The sequence below is a fragment of the Aethalodelphis obliquidens genome, unplaced genomic scaffold, assembly GCF_003676395.1.
Source record: "Aethalodelphis obliquidens isolate GAN/ISIS:26980383/991018 unplaced genomic scaffold, ASM367639v1 scaffold5, whole genome shotgun sequence".
In the NCBI taxonomy this organism is placed as follows: domain Eukaryota; kingdom Metazoa; phylum Chordata; class Mammalia; order Artiodactyla; family Delphinidae; genus Aethalodelphis; species Aethalodelphis obliquidens.
Window position 1 is genome coordinate 66,365,724 of NW_020837949.1, and position 25,403 is coordinate 66,391,126.

At 35.9% G+C, this 25,403-nt stretch overlaps 1 protein-coding gene across 17 annotated transcripts in view; it reads right to left on the reverse strand.

Annotated features, from left to right (window-relative positions):
* ETV1 (ETS variant transcription factor 1) overlaps positions 1-25,403 on the reverse strand; it is a 96,760-nt gene that overhangs the window by 56,541 nt on the left and 14,816 nt on the right. The gene's annotated exons all lie outside the window — the stretch shown is intronic.

The following is a 25,403-nucleotide window of genomic DNA, read 5'->3' on the forward strand; positions in this document are numbered from 1 at the left end:
AAAGCAGCACGACACTATTTTTTTGGAAAGAGATTCTGTACAGCGAGCCCAAACAGAGAGTACTTCATATCCAGCTGGCAGGAATCAAACCTGAACAAGCTGCAGCTATTTGAGAAACAGATCTAATAAACTGAAATGAAGTTCTGAATCAAGATGCCCACCCAAACCCACACCCCTCAAAAACTGCCCTACTTCATCAATCACCTACTTACGACCTTTATAAATACACAAGATACCTCTTCTGCAGAAATTGTTCCATTGTGCTTTGATATGGATACTCGTTAAGACCTATACGGTTACAAAAATTAATATTACTTCTCCAGCTTGTAATTCTGTAATTTCTTCCAAATAACGGACAATACTGTCTTGGAAAAGGCTGATCAGCATCTATTATTATTCCTAGGTGACTTGGAAGAGGCCAACACTACCTGGTGTTTCTCAGTCTAGCATGAAGAAGTTCTGAAGAAGGCCATGACAGATGGGCCCTGCTGAATACCCAGACACCAAGAGTGCTCTGTCCTCGATACTGTGTGACCATGAAGACAGCTCCTTCCCACAGGAAGGACATGTAAAAGGTGGGCTTCTTCTATCCTGCACCCCCCTGCCTCGTCCAGCTCTCCAGAACAAACCTCAGAGTATCACCCTCTGCAAACTATCTGTATAGATCTCTAACAAGTGGTTCAGATAAAAGGTGGTAAATATATTCTTTGAAATCTATTGATTAAAAAAAAGAAAGTAGACAACAGACAGTAGAGAAGAACCAAGGCAGATAGTAGCATCTAAGGATATTTTTACTTAGAAGTAGCAAACAATAAATGTAATCTTTAATTTTCCTTTTTTATTAAATCACAAATACAGAAGCTCCAACCTAAAATTTTACATTAATTACTCTATAGACCATAGTAACATAAAAAACAAAATTAAGATGATATTTCATTGCCAAAGAAGACTGCCAATTACTAACATGCCTGTCATCACTTTGGAATAATAATTAGTAAAAAGACCAGGAGTTTTCTATGATTTGTAAGTCTTACTCACTAAGAACAAGTAGTCAAATAAATAAGTTTTTATGAAATAAAGTATAACCACTTTCTCCAGTATTATTTTCAAAGCAATGAAATAAGTAAGTAGTGATGCAAAGACTTGCTTAAACGAATTTGGTGGTCTTCAAAACTAGAGCAGTATAATTCTAAATTTAGAATTCATCTCACATGTAATGGCTTGAACTAGAAAAGTCTTTAAATAAGCCCAGAGGTAAGAGAAATGGTACATGGGCGACAGAGTGAATACCACCACCAAGACAACTGAAATTCCAAACGTATATGTCACACTCCCAAGTCTAACAAAATTCTATTATAGCACCATTTCTTCAATGTTTGGGCTTTACTTCTTTTAATATTCACCTCTTGAAAAGAATCTTTCAATTCTGATTTGGTGACCCGGTACTGCTTGAAAGATTCTGTTTTCTTTCAAATTAGTGAATCCTCACTTTCGATTCATAATTTCAACATACTTTTCCTCCAGGCTGTATGTGAAAGAGCCTGTAATTTGCATGGTCTTAAATTGACCACTTTGGTTCCAAAATGATACACGGGATAAGTAGGATACAACACTCAAATGGCTGAAGTACACCTGCAGTATTCTGATGTCACTCTCCTGAAGACATGATTGAGAACAATTCAGACATTATTAGCCACTTGGCTCCTTGTTCAAAAAGACACCATCGGAGACAAAGTTGAAAATATGTCGTGAATACCAGAGCTAGAAAAGTTTACCCCACAAAGAAAGGCAGCTGCCTAGAGCCAAAAAAAGTACCTTTCAGTAAATGCCAATAAAACTTTACAGGCTGCCAAAATAACAAAGAGTAATTACAAAGGAAACTTTGTAATTTTCCTGACAATAAACACCTTCTTAAAAAAGAAATTATCTGTCACTTGGCCTCAATTGTTACAGATGTTCCTACTAACGAGGATAAATCCCACAAACACATCTTACTTAAACCAACTACTAATTTGGTACAAAATGTTTAGAATTTCTTCCCCAAAATAAATTTGGGGATTTTCTTTAAATATGCCCTGTAATATTTAATTCAAGGTACACTAGAGCATTTTCCATGGAGAAATGACCATTCTTACAGAAAAGCTTTTATCCAAACTATTTTGCCCATCTTGAAAAATGGTTATTTAACTGTACCAGATTAAGAACTCTCTCCAAGAAAAGGGAGATTCATGAAATATAAAAGTAAATACTACGATTTGGGAGCCACATTTTTAACCCCAAAATAGCCTTTATGAAGAAAAAAATGTTTCATTATTACGTAGAAACGTTTAGAAAAGTGCACGTTATTTTTCATACAGCAGATAATATTGCTGACCAAACTTCCTTATGAAAATCCGTAAGATTTTCTTAAAAAATGAGACTCATAGCTAAGTAGAGTGTTTGCTTCCTAAACTGTGACAATACCATCAGCACCTCCAGATGCCAATCAAGCCCTTTTGTCATTTCTTAACAATAAATATTAACTTAAAAAATCTATAGCACGAGTGATATCAGAATAACTATAAAAAGTCTCTACTGACACAGGCCCAGCCTTCATAAATAAAATAAGTAAACAAGCCAAAGGATGAAGGGAGCTTTGGATAGGCTTAAACATGGCCATGAAATAAACAGTCAAGAGATACCACGTAAGATAGAGTATATAAGGAGCTGATTTTACTCTGCAAACGTTTCAGAAAGCAAATGTAAACAATCAGTGTATACACAGATCGCATTTCCACAGCTAAAGGATATAATCCCAAGAAAACTGTTATTGGGATGAAGACTTTCAGAATTACACTAGCATTTTTTAAGTGGTTTCTGTGATTTGTTAACATACTTATTTTTAAAAGATTGCTTCTAGGGCTTCCCTGGTGGCGCAGTGGTTAAGAATCCACCTGCCAGTGCAGGGGACCTGGGCTCGAGCCCCGGTCCGGGAATATCCCACATGCCACGGAGCAACAAAGCCCGTGCGCCACAACTACTGAGCCTGTGCTCTAGAGCCCGCAAGCCACAACTACTGAGCCCATGTGCCACAACTACTAAAGCCCACGCGCCTAGAGCCCGTGCTCCGCAACAAGAGAAGCCACCGCAACGAGAAGCCTGCTTGCTGCAACTAGAGAAAGCCTGCACACAGCAACGAACACCGAATGCAGCCAAAAATAAATAAATAAATAAATTCATTAAAAAAATAGATTGCTTCCTTTGAATATAAGTTTTTTTAAAAAATGTATTATATTATAGATTAAATTAATTTTTTTCTACAGGAAGACATCTCTAATTTTTAATTGGCATAACAGTTGGGAGTTATGAATCACAAATGCACCAAGTCAGTTTATGGTACTACATAAAGAGTTTAAGAGACTACTCTTGTCCACTTCCACAATCTTCACAATGAACAATTATTGAGAAAGACTTTAACCATGGATAATACAACTTTTTAAATATGATTTTTATACCCTGCAGCCCAATTTATCTCAAGACATATTTATATAAACTTACAATTATATGTGACTTACTTGCTATGATCTAGGGATATATAATCATAAGAATAGCTGAAAATACGAAATCAAGTATTATACAACTATTCATTAATTACACACACTGATAACCTTAGAAATTTCCTTAATTTTCACCCTATTCACAGTATTCCAGAAGGGCTTCTTAAATGTGTAGAAAATTATCCCCAAATTTTTATTACACTTCATAGAGTTGTTGATGTAACTTCGCAGCTGCTAGTTCAAAGGAAGTCTGTTCCTTTTTTCCCCTACTCTAGAGCCTTCCTATTGCATGACCCCACAAGTGCATCCTTGAGGTTACATTACAGGGGAAAACGCCATGTAATAAGATCATTCTGCTTGGTCCTTCAGGAACCAGCCCTGTCTGATAGGAACCAAGACTTCTCACCGGTTACTAAATTTGGCTCCAGAGCAATAGTGTCATGGCAACTTTCCAATGTACATTTTTTACTTTGACTTGCTAATTGCAAATAAGGGGAAATTAGATTACCACATTAAACATAAAAGGTAGAGCATAACTAGGTAGCAGTATTGCACAGGTGTTATTGGAAATAGAAAATCACAGCACGGAGGCAATAATATTTGTATATTACAAATCTTTTTACTTCTACTTTGGACAAAGCGTTTTGTGGTAACATCAAGGTACATATCAAATCATACTAATCTTTGCACAATGCAAGTCTTTATGTTATTCATAATATATTGATGCACTAACTGGGAAATAAATTCTGCATTGGATTGTATTTTCACATAAATTTCACTTAAATAAATATTAGTTACTAATACTCCTTGTGGATTTAAAAAATTAAAGACGTAAGGTATATATAAATGGATCTCCATGCTCAAATGAGTTGGTATATCCAAACAATCAATGTATTCGCATGTTTAACTGCTTTCTTTTAAAACTGTCAAAACTAGATTTACTGCTGTGTCAACCTAAAGCACCTATTTAAAATTTGCCTCTTGAGATGCTTAGATGTTAACAGCAAGCCCCTGTGAATAAACGGATATTATAATGCCTACTGTAGATCACAAATTATACAGGAATAATCATTTTTCTACAACTGAGTGATCAGAGGATGACAGACAATGAAAACAAACAGCGTTTTTTCAAGCTGCTTAATGTTTTACCGATGTAACACAATGTAGGAAACTCATGAGTAAAATGGACTTTTTTATATTTCTTTTGTATGTTGTATTCTGAAATATAATCTCATTCTTTAGAACACAGAGCTCTACCAATGCGTCTGCTATAACTGCAGGTGTAAAGTCAGTATTAAGTGTGTCAAATACTGTAGCCAGCTGATATGTTCGGCAGCTTATATTAGCACTTAAACCACACAAAGAAGATTTATACAGCCCTCCTTTGTAATTGACATTTCCAAGAAACTAGAAAAATATGAAGATGAAAGAGGACTCGGCTCTCCTTCCGTGTGTGCAAATAGAAAAGATGAACTTTGGAGAAACACAAGGATACCACCCACAAAACAAGCGTATGATCACAAACAAAACAGGCCTGGTTTGCATTCTCCACCTCATTCCTTTGAAGTTAATCGAAGCTTTGTAAACTGAGGGTGTGCATAGGGATAAATATTGTCAGATTAAGCTTGATTCCCCTCTCCCTTTACAACTGCATGCATATAAATTCTTAGCCACTGCACATTTCTTCAATTTACCACATTAGATTCCACCAACATAATTATAACATTTCTGATACAGGTGCATTACTTAGTATGTACCTCTTTTAAATATGGTTACCTACAGTGTGCTTATATGCTGAAATATATGTACAAAAAATATAGGGCTTCCCTGGTGGCGCGGTGGTTGAGAATCCGCCTGCCGATGCAGGGGACGCGGGTTCGTGCCCCAGTCTGGGAAGATCCCACATGCCACGGAGCGGCTGGGCCCGTGAGCCATGGCCGCTGGGCCTGCATGTCCGGAGCCTGTGCTCCGCAGCGGGAGAGGCCAGAGCTGTGAGAGGCACACGTACCGAAGAAAAAAAAAAGAAAAAAAAGAAAAAATATATATATATTATGCGCCTTTGTTTTTTTCTCTCCACTTTCTCTTCCTCAATAACATGACATCTGATTTCATGCTTAGAAATTTCCAGGCTGGCCTGTTTGTCCTTAGGAATAAATCCCAAATGTACCTGACGGACTTCTGCTGACTCACAAATGTTGACTGTGACCTATCAAATTTCATCTTCCCACTATCCAATGCACACCTATTCTCCAAATACTGCTGCCTTTCTCCCCAAAGGACAGAAAATGCTCAGGCCTTCTTCAGAGAAATTAACACCTGGCCTTCATCTCACCTCACAGGCCCTCCCATCATGACTGGGGAAATCACACAAATCATGAAGAGCCAGTTGAGGTGGCGGATGCACAGAAGTATTGCAAATTAGGCGCTAAGAAGGATTAAGTGCCTAACTTCTTGGGCACTAACTACTAGTCACCTTGAGCAAATTGTTTTCCCCCACCAACCTTAGTTTTGGCACAAAACTCTATCTGGAACAGCATAGGATAGTGGTTATGGGTGTAAACTCTAGAGTCAGATCTGCAACTTGGTCACTGTGTGATCAGAAACAATCCACTTAACCACTCTGTGCCTCAATCTTCCCACCTGAAAAAAAGGAACTAATAGTTTGCAGTACACAAGGTTGTTGTAAAGATTGGATGATGCATGAAGATATATATAAAGTGCTTAGAAAAGTACCCAGCACACAGGGAGCACTAAACAAGTATTCACTACTACTGCCCATGAAGGGTGGATAATCTCTAGGTTCATTTCATTTCATGGATCATTTCATTCCATGAATCTGGGTTTCTAGTTCCAGGTCATGTTTCATTTGCTTCATGAAGACATTCTCAACTACTCCAATTTACATTAATCTCTTAAAAAAGCTATAGAAGTTATGTAACATTTATTTAATTTGTTAGTCATGCAGGACTTTTATTAATTTTATAATAGTAATAGTGTCAATAATTATGAACGCCCTGATCAGTTGTATGCCTGTTCCCTTGTTCCACATCTATAGCATCCTTACCATTGAGAGCCTTTTTGTAAGCTGAGGAAATGGAAGTATTGGGAGACTAAGTGACTTACTAAGATCACTGAATTAGAAAGTAGCAGATCGAGTTATGAGCCTAACTAGTAGGACCCCAGAACCTGTACTCTTAGCTGCTATGTTAACTCCTCACTCTACTGTATCTTAACTACCCCAGGCATATTTCACCCTCTTCTTCCAAACTTCCCACTATGTTTTTTGAATTCAAGGATCATGGTTTTGGTTTTTAACATATTTTTATGCACAAGAACTGTACTCCATGTAAATAAAGACTTAAATATTTGTCTATCTTTATCTTGGCACTACATCTATGCAAATAATTCACACAATTTCTAAAATGGAATGACTCTTAACCATGGTTTAAAAATGGCTGGGTCTCAGAATTCTAAATTGTTGATATACTTTTTTTCCTCTACTAGAAATAAACTGAGGGAAAAAGATATTCCATGCAAATGGAAATCAAAAGAAAGCTGGAGTAGCAATACTCATATCAGATAAAATAGACTTTAAAATAAAGAATGCTACAAGAGGCAAGGAAGGACACTACATAATGATCAAGGGATCAATCCAAGAAGATATAACAATTATAAATAGCTGTGCACCCAATATAGAAGCACCTCAACACATAAGGCTACTGCTAACAGCTATAAAAGAGGAAATCAACAGTAACAATAATAGTCGGGGACTTTAACATCTCACTTACACCAATGGACAGATCATCCAGACAGAAAATTAATAAGGAAACACAAGCTTTAAATGATACATTAAACAAGATGGACTTAATTGATATTTATAGGACATTCCATCCAAAAACAGCAGATTACACTTTCTTCTCAAGTGTGCATGGAACATTCTCCAGGATAGATCACATCTTGATCACAAATCAAGCCTCAGTAAATTTAAGAAAATTGAAATCATATCAAGCATCTTTTCTGACCTCAAGACTATGAGATTAGAAATCAATTACAGGGAAAAAAACGTAAAAAACACATACACATGAAGACTAAACAATACATTACTAAACAACCAAGAGATCACTGAAGAAATCAAAGAGGAAATAAAAAAATACCTAGAGACAAATGACAATGAAAACACGACGATCCAAAACCTATGGGATGCAGCAAAAGCAGTTCTAAGAGGGAACTTTATAGCAATACAAGCCTACCTCAAGAAACAAGAAAAATCTCAAATAAACAATCTAACCTTACACTTAAAGGAACTAGAGAAAGAAGAACAATCAAAACCCAAAGGTAACAGAAGGAAAGAAATCATAAAGATCAGAGCAGAAATAAATGAAATAGAAACAAAGAAAACAATAGCAAAGATCAATAAAACCAAAATCTGGTTCTTTGAGACGATAAATAAAATTGATAAACCATTAGCCAGCCTCATCAAGAAGAAGAGGGAGAGGACTCAAATCAATAAAATTAGAAATGAAAAAGGAGAAGTTACAACAGACACCTCAGAAATACAAAGCATCCTAAGAGACTACTACAAGCAGCTCTATGCCAATAAAATGGACAACCTGGAAGAAATGGACAAATCCTTAGCAAGGTATAACCTTCCAAGACTGAACCAGGAAGAAATAAAAAATATGAACAGACCAATCACAAGTAATGAAATTGAAACTGTGATTAAAAATCTTCCAACAAACAAAAGTCCAGGACCAGATGGCTTCACAGGTGAATTCTATCAAACATTTAGAGAAGAGCTAACACCTATCCTCAAACTCTTCCAAAATATTGCAGAGGAAGGAACACTCCCAAACTCATTCTATGAGGCCACCATCACCCTGATACCAGAGCCAGACAAAGATACTACAAAAAAAGAAAATTACAGACCAATATTACTGATGAACATACATGCAAAGATCATGAACAAAATACTAGCAAACAGAATCGAACAACACATTAAAAGGATCATACACCACGATCAAGTCGGATTTATCCCAGGGATGCAAGGATTCTTCAATGTACGCAAATCAATCAATGTGATACACCATATTAACAAACTGACGAAGAAAAACCATATGATCATCTCAATAGATGCAGAAAAAGCTTTTGACAAAATTCCACACCGATTTATAATAAAAACTCTCCAGAAAGTGGGCATAGAGGGAACCTACCTCAACATAATAAAGGCCATATATGACAAACCCACAGCAAACATCATTCTCAATAGTGAAAAACTGAAAGCATTTCCTCTAAGAACAGCAACAAGACAAGTATGTCCACTCTCACCACTATTATTCAACACAGTTTTTGGAAGTCCTAACCACAGCAATCAGAGAAGAAAAAGAAATAAAAGGAATACAAACCGGAAAAGAAGAAGTAAAACTGTCACTGTTTGCAGATGACACAATACTATACATAGAAAATCCTAAAGGTGCCACCAGAAAACTACTAGAGCTAATCAATGAATTTGGTAAAGTAGCAGGATACAAAATTAATGCACAGAAATCAATTGCATTCCTATACACTAATGATGAAAAATCCGAAAGAGAAATTAAGGAAACACTCCCAATTACGACTGCAACAAAAATAATAAAATACATAGGAATAAACCTGCCTAGGGAGGCAAAAGACCTGTATGCAGAAAACTATAAGAAACTGATGAAAGAAATTAAAGATGCTATAAACAGATGGAGAGATATACCATGTTCTTAGATTGAAAGAATCAATATTGTGAAAATTACTACCCAAAGCAATCTACAGATTCAATGCAATCCCTATCAAATTACCAATGGCATTTTTTACAGAACTAGAACAAAAAAACTTAAAATTTGTATGGAGACAGAAAAGACCCCAAATAGCCAAAGCAGTCTTCAGGGAAAAAAACGGAGCTGGAGGAATCAGACCCCTTGACTTCAGACTATACTACAAAGGTACAGTAATTCAGACAGTATGGTACTGGCACAAAAACAGAAATATAGATCAATGTAACAGGACAGAAAGCCCAGAGATAAACCCATGCACCTATGGTCAACTAATCTATGACAAAGGAGGCAAGGATATACAACATAGAAAAGACAGTCTCTTCAATAAGTGGTGCTGGGAAAACTGGACAGCTACATGTAAAGAATGAAACTGGAATACTCCCTAACACCGTACACAAAAATAAACTCAAGATGGATTAAAGACCTAAATGTAAGACCGGGCACTATAAAACTCTTAGAGGAAAACATAGGAAGAACACTCTTTGACATAAATCACAGCAAGATCTTTTTTGACCCGCCTCCTAAAGTAATGGAAGTAAAAACAAAAATAAACAAATGGGACGTAATGAAAATTAAAAGCTTTTGCACAGCAAAGGAAACTACAAACAAGACTAAAAGACAACCCTCAGAATGGGAAAAAATATTTGCAAACGAATCAACGGACAAAGGATTAATCTCCAAAATATATAAACAGCTCATGCAGCTCAATATTTAAAAAAAAACAACCCAATCCGAAAATGGGCAGAAGACCTAAACAGACATTTCTCCAAAGAAGACATACAGATGGCCAAGAAGCACATGAAAAGCTGCTCAACGTCACTAATTAGTAGAGAAATGCAAATCATAACTACAATGAGGTATCACCTCACACCCATTAGAATGGGCATCATCAGAGAATCTACAAACAACAAATGCTGGAGCGGGTGTGGAGAAAAGGGAAGCCTCTTGCACTGTTGGTGGGAATGTAAATTGATACAGCCACTATGGAGAACAGTATGGAGGTTCCTTAGAAAACTAAAAATAGAATTACCATATGACCCAGCAATCCCACTACTGGGCATATACCCAGAGAAAACCATAATTCAAAAAGACACATGCACCCCAATGTTCATTGCAGCACTATTTACAATAGCCAGGTCATGGAAGCAACCTAAATGCCCATTGACAGACGAATAAAGAAGATGTGGAACCAAAAAAGGAAATAAAAGATGTGGTACATATATATAATGGAATATTACTCAGCCATGAATAGGAACAAAATTGGGTCATTTGTAGAGACGTGGATGAATCTAGAGACTGTCATACAGAGTGAAGTAAGTCAGAAAGAGAAAAACAAATATGGTATATTAACGCATATATGTGGAACCTAGAAAAATGGTACAGATGAACCGGTTTGCAGGGCAGAAATTGAGACCCAGTTGTAGAAAACAAATGTATGGACACCAAGTGGGGAAGCAGCGGAGGATGGTGGTGGTGGTGTGATGAACTGAGAGATTGGGATTGACATATATAATCTGTATAAAATGGATAACTAATAAGAACCTGCTGTATAAAAAAAATTAAATTCAAAAAAATAAATAAATAAACTGAGTTCCTCATGGGAATGAAATACAGAATTGATAAATATAAAGTACTTTAAAATACAGTATTGTGCCATGAATTGTATTTTGTCACTGAGATTCTTCTGCATTGTGTGATTTTGGAGAGGGTTGGGTTCTTTTTACATGCATTTTTCCCCCCTGTTCTCCAGGGAGCTTGTAGTACTTAAAACTGTGCTGAATAATAGATAGTATAATCACTGTAAATTAAATGTGCCTCTGCCAATAAAAAATAAAATAAAATAAATAAAAATGGTTGGGTCTGTCAAACCACCTTTTTTTTTTTTTTTTCCCCCCCAATTGTGAGTCACGAATACAGTGTTTATCTTTCCTACAGGAAAAACTTCAAGCACTGGGCATAGACAACCTACCACACCAACTAGAGAAAGAGCAGGATCTTCCACAATTTTGTAATGTATACACTGCTACATCTGTAGTGTTTCTTCCTTGTGGGTTGGTAATGGAGCATAATGGAAAGGAGGGTGAGGTTTACTTTTTAAAGAACCATCTATTGATTATCTCTATCTAGAGTAGGTATATTACCAACAGGTGGTTAGGTAGCAGGAATGACAACACAAACCAAATTTCTTCACCACTAGGTCAATCAAATGCAGTCACTTTCAATTGTTTTTAACTGTATTATTAGCATTACTATTCTGAAACTGTCACTGTAGCTTATGAAATCCTCTGGCCTCAAAAGAGTATAGACATCGATAACGTCTTACTTCTATAGAGTTACTGAGTTATCAAATACTAACTTGCATGCCAAAATCTTGACATAAAATATCTCATTTAATCATTACACCAATCCGTTTACTTTCTCCTCTCACTTACAAGGGTTAAAGAAGTTAAGTAATTAGCCCAAGATCACAAATATGGTAAACTGTGGAACTTAAGATTTGAACCTAAAGCCAACGTGTTGCCTTGTGAGATTATGGCTACTTTAAGATCTTTATTTACTTCAGTGCTGAACGAGCATCCAACGTTAGTAATTCCAGTTCTGTTTTAGGTACAGTTAGAACCAACTTTTCTTAAATTTAGCACGCAGAGTCCAATTCTTAGGTCGAACACAACTGGTCTGGTAGAAGCCCAGCCACTGCCTAACTAATTCATTCATCCTATTTGATAAGGATGATCTTAGGTCATTCACAACTTAAGCAACCAATTACTTTTAAATGGGCTTCCACAGGCCACATCTAAAGCTGAATACCCTTTCATTGCACGTAGTGTTACAGCAAAGGTCCTGGGGATTCATTTTTATTATTTAAATAAGAGAGGATCATAAAATTAGCACCCTTCTAATATAGTTCTCATCTTGATTATTGCTATTTAACTGGTGAAATTTTTTCTTCAGGCTGAGTGAACACTATAATTATTATCGCTTTGCACTGTAAAGGTTGCATCTTGAGAAATCAACACTTTTTTTCCCTTTCAATGAATACATCAACTTCAAAATCAACAAAAACATTGAAGATGCAGGCAGTTTTGCTAGACCCACAAATCAGGGTGTCCTTGATCAACCAGAATGCATAACCCATAATCTTAAATGTAAGATGTTAACTGATCCTATAACCAGGTCTGTTTTTCAAGTACCGAATGTTTCCAGGTCAACTTTCTGTTTATGAATCCTTAGAGTCAAAATGACAGTAGGTTTGAACAAACAACACTTCTGAGTGTCTTCTGACAGTATCACTGTGGATATGCACTGAACTGCTTAGTGTGACCAACAGTAAAAGGTCAAATACTATTCTTTTGACCTTTTAAAATAGTATTCTTCTACTATTTTACAATATGTGTAGATAAGCCTGTAAGCTGGGAGGTATAGATAATTTCTGAATATGGCAAAAGCAAACAAACAAAAACAACACAGAAAAGTAACTTGATCAAAATAAATGCATTTGTGAAATATTATATGAATTATGTATTTTGTGTATTTCATATATATTTGTATATATATAGAATAAAAGCTTATATGGTGTTTTCTATGTGCCAGACATTCAGTTGTTGCCTAGGTATCCTCAGGGTATTAGTTCTAGGATCTGTTCCCACCCATGGATACCAAAATCCCAATGCTCAAGTCCTTATTTAAAATGGCATAGTAGTTTATTACTCACTGTTCATTACTTACATATTTTATATAAACGTACACAAGTGACCCTAAGGGATGGGAACATTATTATCCAGGTTTTAAACAGGAGGAAACTGAGGCACAATGATCTTAAGTTGCTTATACAAAGCCACACACCTAGTAAATAGAGATTTCAACTCAAGCATCCTAGGTCCAATGCCTTGCTCTTATGTAGTACACTGCCCTTGGTCCCCTGAAAGGATCACATGTTTATATTACATGGCTTTAGTGTCTATAGCATTAATACTATAAAAGAGCATGAATAGACATAAAAAAGTTGTACCAGACAGAATGTCAAATATAATGTTCAATTAATTTCTGCACAATATTAGGAATTATTTCTGGCCAAATTATACAATGCCCAAAGAGAAATAGTGTTCCAAACCAAAATTTAAAAATTCTCTTTTGAGAGCTTCATTATTTTGTTAATCAAACATTCAGGATTCCTGAAGCTGAAGGCTTATGTATACACAGGAGTTAACCATACCTCTCTACAACTCAAAGTATGAGCATGATTTTCATAGAGTAATAGGGAACTTAAAGGACTGTCTACTCCACCGATGCTTTCCATATATGTTATTTTGTACATTGTTATAAATTAGAAGAAATCCATAAACAGTAAGAAACTTTTGGATGTTTTCCATTTTTCCTTTAATTTATATTATACAAACATAAATTTATGTATGCATACATGCAAATGGAAAAAATACTTATGTTTTTTATTCACTTGTCTAGTCTTAGCATTTCAAGGAATGACGGGTTAACACATTCTGCTCAGATGCGTGTAAGAGAAAATGCTACAAGATGAGTTGGTTCTGACATTCACTATCTATGAGACTTCGGGAATCTCACTAAACCTGTATGACGTTGTCTGTTCTGCCTACATCCCAGGACCACTGCGAGGTACAAATGAAACGTGGGTGTCAAAATGATCTATGAATTCTAAATTGCTAAACAAATAGAGATTAGTATTATCACAAATATTGTTTTTAAATTTCATTCTATAGCACCTAGCATAATGCCTGGCACTATGAATATTTGTTGGCAAAACTTACTTTTCATTATGGAAGAAAAAAAAAGCAATGGTAGGAACTCAACCAAAAGAGCAAGCTTCGATTTACCAAAATAAAGAAGCGAAATCTTAAGATTCTTAAGCTATTATCTATTTAACTACGTAATTAATATGAAAATAAGAGTATTATTTTTCTGATTTCACAATCAGCATTTGAACCTTTATCTCCTATGTGTGCAATTATTGAAAATTCACTTTAGGGGTTTAGAAGACATCTTAATACCAGTCTTAACAAAAATAGGTTTTATATATTTAGAGAGATAGGGAGAGAGAGGTTTACTGATCAGAATTTGAAAAAAAAATTTTAAGAAAAGTGAGAACGATATGTTAAATAAAATACAGTTAAAGACTTTTTTTTCTTTGCAGTACGCGGGCCTCTCACTGTTGTGGCCTCTCCCGTTGCGGAGCACAGGCTCCGGACGCGCAGGCTCAGCGGCCATGGCTCACGGGCCCAGCCGCTCTGCGGCACGTGGGATCTTCCCGGCCCGGGGCACGAACCCGTGTCCCCTACATCGGCAGACGGACTCTCAACCACTGCACCACCAGGGAAGCCCTAAAGACATTTTTATACGTGAATCTGCTTCTGTGTACATCACACACACATTAAACTCATACGACTACCTCTCAATATACACAAGAGGATTGGGCTATACATTCCATAAGCACATTCTCCAAACCTTCAGAAACTGCCATTTAAAGGCTAAGGGCCTAATTTCCACTTTGATCAATGAAACAGTTTTATCACAAGATGGGATGCCTGAAGTTTATTGATTAGCTGATAACCTTCTAATGCACCAGCCTTTAATCTGCAATAAAACAGTGAACAAACGTAGAGCTTTCAGAAAGGAAAATAAGGTTTGATTACCCTAGAAGAAAACAAGAATGTGGAGAGACTGAGGAAGGCAAAAACATTCAGAAAAAAGGGAGCAATGACATCCAGTGACTTGGCTTTCCCTGCAGCCCGGTCAGTTGAGACACCTGAGTCACCTGACATTCTAGCCCCAGTGCCATGGACTAGAGAATCAAATCAAATCAATGTAATAAGGCTGTTGTGGCCATGAGGATGGAGGAAAACAACCTCAAACAGCAGTAAGAGTTCACTTCACAGCATGACCTCCATTTCAAAGGAAAAGCTAACACTATTGAAAGGTTTGCTTCAATATTATCCATACATCTTGGTAAGAAAGAGCCACTTTTAACCGAGTCCAGTTGCCTTGAGAGTATTTGACAGAACTTTTCCTGGCAACTCTATAGCTGGAAGACAATCTAAGAAGAGCGTATTATGGTTTAGGATTAAATGTCAGTGTTGAGAAGTTCAGAGGGAAAAGTGGACAAAGCAGGGTATATATTTCTTTCTGATCAAAATGTATCCAGAATTTTGTAGCAGTTTATAGATGTTGATCCTACTTAATGTGAAAAACCTAAATAATAGTAAACTAAGAATTAAATACAGACACACTAAAATTGGTAAAGCAGATAAACAAAAGCCTACCATAAAGACGTGTTGAATTAAACTCATTCCTTTATCTGAAAAATACACATTTGTGCTAATAAGGTTGCAGAGTTTAAAAGTACCTTCTTGAATGAGAAAATGGTTGAGAAAAATATTTTTTATTCCAGGGTTACAAACAGAGAATTTGATAAAGGAAAGGTCACATATAAGTGACAGTGTCTAGGTTCATAGAATTTTTATTTGCTGTTTTACCTACACACAAGTGAGAGCATATACTCTTTTTAAAATCAGAGACAGCCCAATAATATTTCTGGATTTCAGTTTTTCATCTTTAACATAAGAATGGTGATATCACTAATCTATAATGTCTCTTCAAGCTGCAGCTTTGGGATTTTCATGAATATTTACTACATTTTGGCAATTCCATGGACACTACGACTGTGACTAGTACTCTTACTAATTCTGCTGCTGCTAACTACTACTACTGTCATAATTACCCAAACTATTCTTCTCCCTCCACCTCCTGCGAGGAAAATATGCCAGGTCTGAAACATTTCTGAAGTCAAAACCTGCACATAAACATGAAAATATATAGTGTTGTCATAAACCTCTCAAATGCTGGTAAAGTAAGATAAAATATTTGAGGAAGAGGAAAAAAAGCACTGTAGCCTAGATAAGGATTGGCAATAGTCCCCAAATACCAAGTCCTCCCATCTTGCTTTCCTGTAGGTAATTAGCTCATATCAGTTCACAGAATATCTTTCTTGGGACAAACGCCCGGCTCTCTTGGTCTCTGTCAATTTATCACACCTTGATAAGAAGAATTTTCAAACAATATTGATGTCTCATATGAAGAACATTCTTTTTTAACAATGTAGGTTTTTTCCCAAGGGTAATATCAGTTTTGAAATCTTTACAAGTGGGCTAAGGAAGGGCTCTCAGGGAAGGAAGATTTCCACAGAGAAAGAAAGTATGAGCTGGGGTCTGACCTCTGTAATATCAGTCATCACATGCTTTACCTACTGAATTATTTTACATCCTAGGTTTCTCTCTGTATAAAACTGGAACAATACCAAGTTATGTCAGAGTATTCGTGCTAAATAGAGATTACTGAGAAATGTGAGATATGAGTCTTAAATAATATTTATCAGAGACCCCTAATCTGATAACTGAGACTTGGCTCTAATGTTACACAAATGCAGACAGCTTTCCATTATCCTTCAAATAAAAATGAAACATGGAAAATAAAAGAAGATATCTGCGTTAGATTTCAAACAACTTAAGCCACCTGTGCATGAATACGTTTTTAGAAAGAGTCTAAGTACCCAAGAAGCTATTCAGTCATTTCAATACTCATTCAATCGCCACAACATGTGAATCATACAAGGATGAGTAGGACATGATCCATCCTCTACAAGCCAATTGAAATAGTGTTTAAATTGAGATGCACACAAAGCATTTAGGGGCACACAGAAGTCATTAATTCGAACATAATTAAGGAATAAATGACATATGAACGGAATCTTAAAGAACGAGTATGATCTCAAAATGTAGAGGTTAATACACTGTATATAGTAATATACAATGTATAGTATTCGGTTGGCCAGAAAGTTCATTCGGCATTTTCCGTATGATGTTACACGAACTTCCTGGCCAACCCAATATTAACATGAGAGTACATAATTTTTAAAAAGCTGTAAAATATTCTTCTTAGTCAACCATCACAGGAATTTAGGCTTAGGCTAAAGAGGTATGAACACAGAGAGTCATCCACTGGGAAATCCAGTGGCTACACCTTTAAGCAGAGTGCTTTCTGTGGAAATAAACATAAAATTTGAAAAAAACACCTAAGTACATTTTCTTCAGAACATAACAGATCAGAGTCTGAACAGACAGTGACTATGAATACACACTCATCCCGATACAATTTCACATCCCTCAACATGGGATGAATAAGACTTTATCAGTTACATGCAATAAGAACGAAAGCTTCACGAGAGCAGAGGTATTTTTCTGGTTTGCCCACCACTGTATCAGCAATGCCTAGAACAACGCACAGCATATAATAGGCTCAAAGCACATTCGCTGAACGAATAAACTTTCAGTGTCTTATAAACTTACTTAGCATCCTTAATATACAACTGTATAGATGTATGTATCAGTAAATAAGTTAAATTAAAATCTCATAAGTAAAATAAAAATGTTTATACTACTAAGATAATATTATTCATATTTTAAATGATAAAAATGAAGATAATGGATATGGCTCACGCTTGTAAGCGTACATAAGCACTCCAATTTTGCAAACAGAAATATGAATATAATATTTCCCTATAAAACATAAAGGAACAATCACAATTCAAACCTCTTCCATGGCATCTAAAAATCGCTCTTAAAAGCACTGTAAATTCAACAACTAGGAGTAATTATGAAACAAACCTGAACGGTTTAACAATGTAGTATCTATGGCAAAATGAACTTTGCTAACCTTAGATTTAAATAAGATTTAAAGATGGCATACAAAATCATTAGCACACAAAAGTAGTTTTTCTTAAACTTTAATCAGACATTATATAAGTAGGATTTTTAATCTAGCCACTCCTGATAAATTGCCGATAAATACGTTCTTGGGTTCACAAAAGCCTCAGCTAATGCCAAAGCAAAGTAGTGCTTGTTGGGGCACAATTCATTAGATTTAAAAAAGCAACCACATCAAACCAACCATTTTTACTTAGTGAGACACAGCACAAACTCTCATTAGGAGAAAATTCATTAACAGACAGAAGCAAATAAGCACTGTGCATATTAAGTAGACGTTTAATGTTATAAAAGGGAAAAAATGGAAAAAACAGAATGATATAAATAAAACCCCATAAGAACACTAAACATACAATTATGACATAAAGATTCTTATGTACTAGTTTAGCTCAGATTACCTCTTCATCGGTCCTTTATATCTGATTTCATGAAATTTACATACATTTGGTGGCCCCCAAATGTACTCATTTTCATGACTGCTTTGGCTTTATTTGCAAATACTAATAAATGTTGTTTTTGCTTTTTTAATTCATCAATATATATATACGCATCTGTGTATATACTAAAAATACTAGAACAAAGAACATAACTTTGGTTCTGCAAATACTTTTCCACCTTCATCCCTTACCTAAATTTTCCAATAAATACTATTTGGCTTTCAGACTAATAAATCCAGTTACTGCATAACGATATACTTATTTAATATTGAGTAACGTTCAACCAAAGGCACAGATCACTTTTCTCAAAATAATTTGTTACTAATAATAGGCAGGCTAAGTGGAAAGCATTTGTTGACGTACTCCCTTTGAGCATGTTTCTGAAGTTAATTTCTAGGATAATTTGTTATACTGAAGGCAAAATTAAAGAACGATAAAGAAAATAGGAAACAAAAAGCTAAAATCTTGGGTTGAGATATGTAATTTTAGCTTTCAGCTATAAGGAAACAACAAACTTCAATTTTTTTTGGAAGGTGGGGTTGTTTTCCTTTGTCTTTTGGTTTTCACTTTGGCACTGGGTCTGAACTATCTACCTTATGAAGAATAAACCGGTAGAACCAAAATTTGTGAAAGGGATCTCTCTCCTAGAGCAGATCTTAATAAAATTGATCCAACTGTTTACTTATAAGTACATAGTAATTTATTGTAATTTCTATTTATACATTTCCCCATTATGTTTTTTCTAAAGTCCACTTTCAAATTCAAGCAAGCATTTACCATATTTAAATGTTACCCTTCCTTTTTTCCCTTGAGCGTGGAAAAAGTCACAATCACAACGTAGCCTGGGTCTGAGAGATTATTTCTTTGTCATTTTACGGATAAGTAAATAAAGATTAAGAAACAGGCCCAAGGTGTATTATTTAGATTTTCTTTCTTCTCTAAAACTTTGTGGATTCCTGGGAGGTTATCTAAAATGAAAATTATCGCAAGATGCAGCTTATTTTTCACTGGGTTTCTATTTTGGTTTGAAAAATACATTCCTTGTGAAACAATCAAGCACCAAATTAAATTTTTTTTGCTGAAAATGTGGCTGCTGGACTCAAAACTGGCATAGATAGGGCAGATGTGCACTCCCAAAGGAAGAGCAGACTATCTAATAACAGAATCCCTAATGAATGTACTTGGAAAAGGATGGGGCCCCCAATGCTTGGTTCTCTCTAACCAGATTGGGAAAATTCACAATTTACTAGGTAGCCTTCTAAAGTAGAATTGATTGAAGGATGACAGGGATCTACAATCAGCCATGACTTTCTTATAGCCAAAGGTAAGAGAAAATAAGTAGAAAATAGTCTTTGCAATTGGAAAACACAAATAACTCAAGTAAAAATGATAAAAATGAAGAAACCACTTCAACAGTATCATTTTTATATAGATTTAATTCCCTAGTATATTTCAATAAGATGACAATATATTACTTAATAACATCTTCAGAAACTGTATCTATTACATAATGAATTGTGTATGAATAGCCAAGTCCATCTTACAACTTAACTGCAAAAAATTGATGCTGCTATCTTTAGTCTACAAATAAGTAAATAACAGGATAGTAAAATTTCTAACGTTGTGCTCCTTGGAAGGCCTGCATCAGAATCACCTAACAGCTCGTTAGAAATTACAGGGCCCAATTCCAGACCTAAACGGTCAAACTCTCACAGATAGGGACCATAAAGCTGCATTTGAATAAGCTTCCCAAATAATTCATATTCACACTCAAGTGTGAATAAGTTTACTGGACTCATGTAAAATTAAATAGCTGATGACTTTCAGGAAAATAATTTAAACTTACCCAAAGTGATTATCTATCTGAACAGGACAACCAAAAAAACCTAAAACTGATAAATCAATAAGTTGCAGTACAATTACATTATTTAGTATGTGAGCCAACTACAAAGGGGAAAAAAATGGTTGCCTCTAGAGAAGAGAACTGTGAAACATGGGGAATGATCTTACTTGTGTTTTCCTACTCTATCAATATATTGCGTTGATAAAATATTTAAGCTGTAAAAAAAAAAAAAAAAACAAGAAAAAAACCCCAAAGCAACAAACAGACCAAAAACAACAAAAACCACAACAAAAACCATACACAAAGGAATCAACCTTCAAGGGCTGGCAATGGCTGAGATCATACACATACGTATGATCGCAGGTGAGAAAGGCAGAAGACACTTCATCCTTGAAATGGATAGTTTAAGTCTGATGATGGTGACATGCTTAAATTTACCTCCAAAAATGTTTAAAAAGAAGACAAAACACAGTAACAAACTCACTTCCTCAAATCTCAGAAACGGAATTCCTCTGTGAATGTGTGCTCACCTTCTGGTAAAAGCAGTTAGAGAAATAAAAGACAAAATCTTCCTGACCAGTCACATCCAAAACATGAATCAGGTAAGAAAGGTTTCAAAATTAGTAACAAAAAGTAAATTTTATAAAGTACTCACTGTCTGTGTAGAAAGGAACAGAATGCAGGAAGGTAGCTTAGTAGAAAGGAAGAAAATTAAGAAACACAAACACTAAGTGGAACTTTCCAACCCAGGACAAACGCATGTTAATATAAAAGGAATTATTCAGTCAGGGTCTGCATAGACCTAACTTCAGCTTTTTTCAGAAGCAGATTTGTAACATGAATCTGTTAAGGTATTTTTTTTCTCCACTTCACTGCAAAAAGCACCCCAAGTGCTATTTTTTTTTTAAAAATTCCTACGAAGATGAAGTGCAGCTAGGACTTTCATTTACATAGACAACGTATCACCCGTGTAATAACGGCTTTAAACAGTTGAGTCCGCACACACTGGTTTGTCTTATTTTCAGAATGGGTCACTAGTATTCTGTTACAAACTTCAGTTAAAGTAGAGAAATTTGCAAACTTTTTATATTTACTTTCATAAATATATCAGAGAAGAGTCAAGGTTATTATTCCTTTAATGACATCATTCTAATTGATTTGCATTCCAGTGTTCTTTCTCGGGTGTGAAAGAAAGGTGTAGAGTTACAAGGATCTATCCTACTGGGAATTTTGCATAACCCTGGCTAAACCCCTGGGAATGTTCTGGGAGAACATAAAATGTAAATGTGAATATCATCTATCATGTGAATCACTGTAGAAGAAACATGGAAAGGAACTAATGTAATCAAATGGAAACGAACAAGTTAGAAAAATAGTAACACACAACTTTGTAAATGAAGAAAATGAGGGGTGGTAGATTTTAAAAGACTAGTGGTATAACTAAATTTAAAGTATATGACTTAAAATATAAGATTATTGATGTATTGAATTTAAAACACATGATTTACAAAAATTCAGTCTATACACAAATTTGTAACTACTTTGGAAAGATAAGGCTCATCTATTATTCTAAATACTCTTTTAATTCTCTTTTCTGAAGAGATATAATTCTACTTGCTCTGGACTAAAGCGTATCCTAAAGTTATTCTATCTTTTTCCACAGTGTCTGAATTCTGAAAAGATTCATTTCTAAGAAACAGTTTGTTTGAGCCACATAATTGTTTTTCTTAACCTCCATTCAATTCCCAGGATGGGCTTGTATGATGTTTTTGTTTGTTCTCATTTGTTTTTAATGTCTATACATGCTTCAAACGTCAGCATCCTTCAAAGGTTACCAAACTATAGCATGACATCATTAAGATTCCAGGTTTCCAACAGAAAAACTTTATAAATAAAAATAAGAGATGCTCAGGAAAATTTTTAGGCAATACCCCAGTGTTATGGTTTAATTTCATTTTTCAGATTTTTTGAATGCTCTGTTCACTACTCTTCTACGTATGTTTATACACGTTACACTCGAATGTATGTTCTGTAACACAGTGCTGGGCAGAAACTTGCCATTCGTTCTCCTAACCTACATTTACCAAAGGGCTAAAGCAATAAAAGCAAAAACAGAAGCATTTTATTCGATTGAGGTATGTAAGGAAATCTGATTATTCCCATTGGAAAAAAATAGCCCCATAGAAGTTATAGACGGGCCACACAGAGGGGATGGAGTTTCCTTCTGTTCCTAGAGATAGGATCCCTCTGCCCCACTAAGCTTTTCCAGACAGACAAGTATCAAACATTTGCAAAGGGCATTTAGGAGACAAGATGGCCTTTCAATTCCAATATTTGATAAACTTCTCCATCCAGAAATGCTCTTTAGAGTCTAATCCATATGCCCTATTCCTCTATTTAAATTATTTCCCTCTTTCTCCATCCTCAGTGAAGATTGAAATTAGTTGGTCACCATCATCCGAACAATAGTCCTTTAAGTCAGTGAAACTTAAAATAAATCACATCTCCACTTCCTTCTTATTAGACTATTTCAGATTTATTTTTACGTGTGTTTATAGGTTTCCCTTTATAATTAGGTGTTTTATTCATAAGTCCTAGAGCCATATTTGTTAAACTGTAAATACTCACTCATTGAAGTAAAATAAAATTTCAGCATTCTGAAAGTGCTTGGCTAAATTAATTCATGGTTTTAGCATGTTTTTCCAGAAGGACACTATATATAATGCTTTAAGGCATGATCAGATGTTTCTACCTTAAGAAGGGAATTAGGACTTCGAAAATACTTAGGAGAAAATCAGCACTAAGAAGCTGATCATGGTTATGACAACAATTTTACTTATGGTGCTTCTGAAACACGCCAGGCATACTGACTATGACATGCTCCTAATCCTCAAGAAGTTCATAGTCTTACTGACATGGATCTACAATATTATAATAAACAGAAGATACAAGATGCTATAGAGTCTAACTCTGCAGGGTAAGGATGCAAAGAAAGGTCAAGAAAGACCTCAGTGCGGTGAACTCGCAGCTGAGTCTGGAGTTGGAGGTACACCAGACTGCAAAGCAAAACTTAAAAAAAATTTTAAAGCAAAATGAACATGTGCAAAGGTAGAGGCATAAGAGAGCTCACTCTGTTTGGGGGACTGAAAAATTAGAAAGGCTCAAGTTTAGAGAATGGAGAGACACAGGGTGCTGGGATAGCAAGAGTTAAAACTGAAAAGATAGCCAAGGCCCAGGTTATAGAACAATGTTCTGTACAGCTAAAGAATTAGGACTTTGTCCTGAAAGAAGTTTAAAGAGAAAATTAACAAGGTCACATGGCTGTGTGTTAATATCATTGCAGAGAGCAGGACTGGAAGGAGGGAAACCCGAAGGCAAGAACACCAACAGAAAGGCTGATTCACAAGTTCCGTGGAGGCAGAAAGTGGGTGTGAACTAAGGCAGTGAAATATTAGAAATGGAGTCGAAGCCATGAAATTAAGATACTTCTGAGACGTAGAATTAACAACTTGGTAAGCAAAGGGAGGTTAATGGTAAAGAACTGGGACGGACTGACGATAAATTAAAGGTTTTCAGCTTGGATTGGTGATGCCATCAACTCAGAAGGGCAACAGGAGTTGAAGAGAGATGCTGGGCAGAAAAAAAGTAAAGATTTCACCATTGGCCTTACTGAGAGTGTACTGTCACTGGAGAATCACATTGAAAACTGGGGGTGCTATGTAAATGGTGTTTTATGCTGATGCTCAGCTGAGGGCGGAGGGGGTGAGTGCAGAGGTGCTGCGTTTTTCTAATTTGCACCAGGACCTCAGTGGTGGATCAGGGCACCAGATGTTCAGTAGACGGGGACAGACTGGAGACCCGCACTAGAGAAAACGACGTAGGAGACATAGCTCAACAGAAGCATGCTGACCACAGTAGCTGATAGCCACATGTGTTCACATACATTTAAAGTCATAAAATATAAATAAATTAAAAATTAATTTCTTCAGTCCCATTAGCCACAGTTCAAGTGCTCAGTGAGGAATGTGGTTAGTGGCTCCTATACTGAACGGTACAGACGTAGATTATTCCCATCATCGCAGAAAGTTCTGTGGGACTGTGCTGGCACGGTATAAGAAAAAGAAGAGGAAAGGTCTGGGGACAGAACCCTGGGAAAGACAGAGAAAGCAGATGAGTGACTTGAGAAGGAGTAATCAAAGGAATAAAGAAAGAAAGAAAAAATCATATGCTGTGAACCTAGAGAAGTGAGTTCAAGGAGACGAATTAATCAAGAATATGAAAAAACAAAAAGACGACAAATAAGAAAAGGAATAAAAAATTACCTTTAGGCATTTGGTAGAGTATTAAAATCATTACCAATTTCTTCAGATATAAAATGACTCCATGAGACTAACTCTCCCACTCAGATGACAGGTTTAGTTTTTAGAAAGAACTCCAGTGCCTCACAGGAAGGGACATGTGGAAATGTGACCATTCTCTTCCCACACTTCACCGAAGAAAGGGAGACCTTGCCTAGCTGTCATCCTTAGCCATCATCCTTCCGGGAATTTCTAAGAGTCTCTAATTAAGGTCTAAACCTTAGCTGAACAGGTTTCTTGAAGTCCTATGTCTAATAAATATATCAAACAGTACAGAAAATTCTCTTCTCAGATCAAAAATCAAGCTGATACAACAGCAGTTACCAGGTGCTGGGGGCACGGTAAGTGGGGAGTTAGTTTTTGGTAAGTACAGACTTTCGGTAGGGATGATAAGAAAGTTCTGGAAATGGATGGTGTTGGTGTTTGCACAACAACATGACTGCCATTGAACTGCACACTTAAAAATGATTCAAATGATAAATTTTCTGTAATATATATTTTACCACAAATGAAAAAAATTGTAATGACGCCGAACTAAAATATGTAACACGGGAGAGAATCTGGAAGAAACCTCTTACAACCCTTGACACCTGGGAAATGTAAGATAGCAAACATAAAAGCTGAAAACATTGCACACGA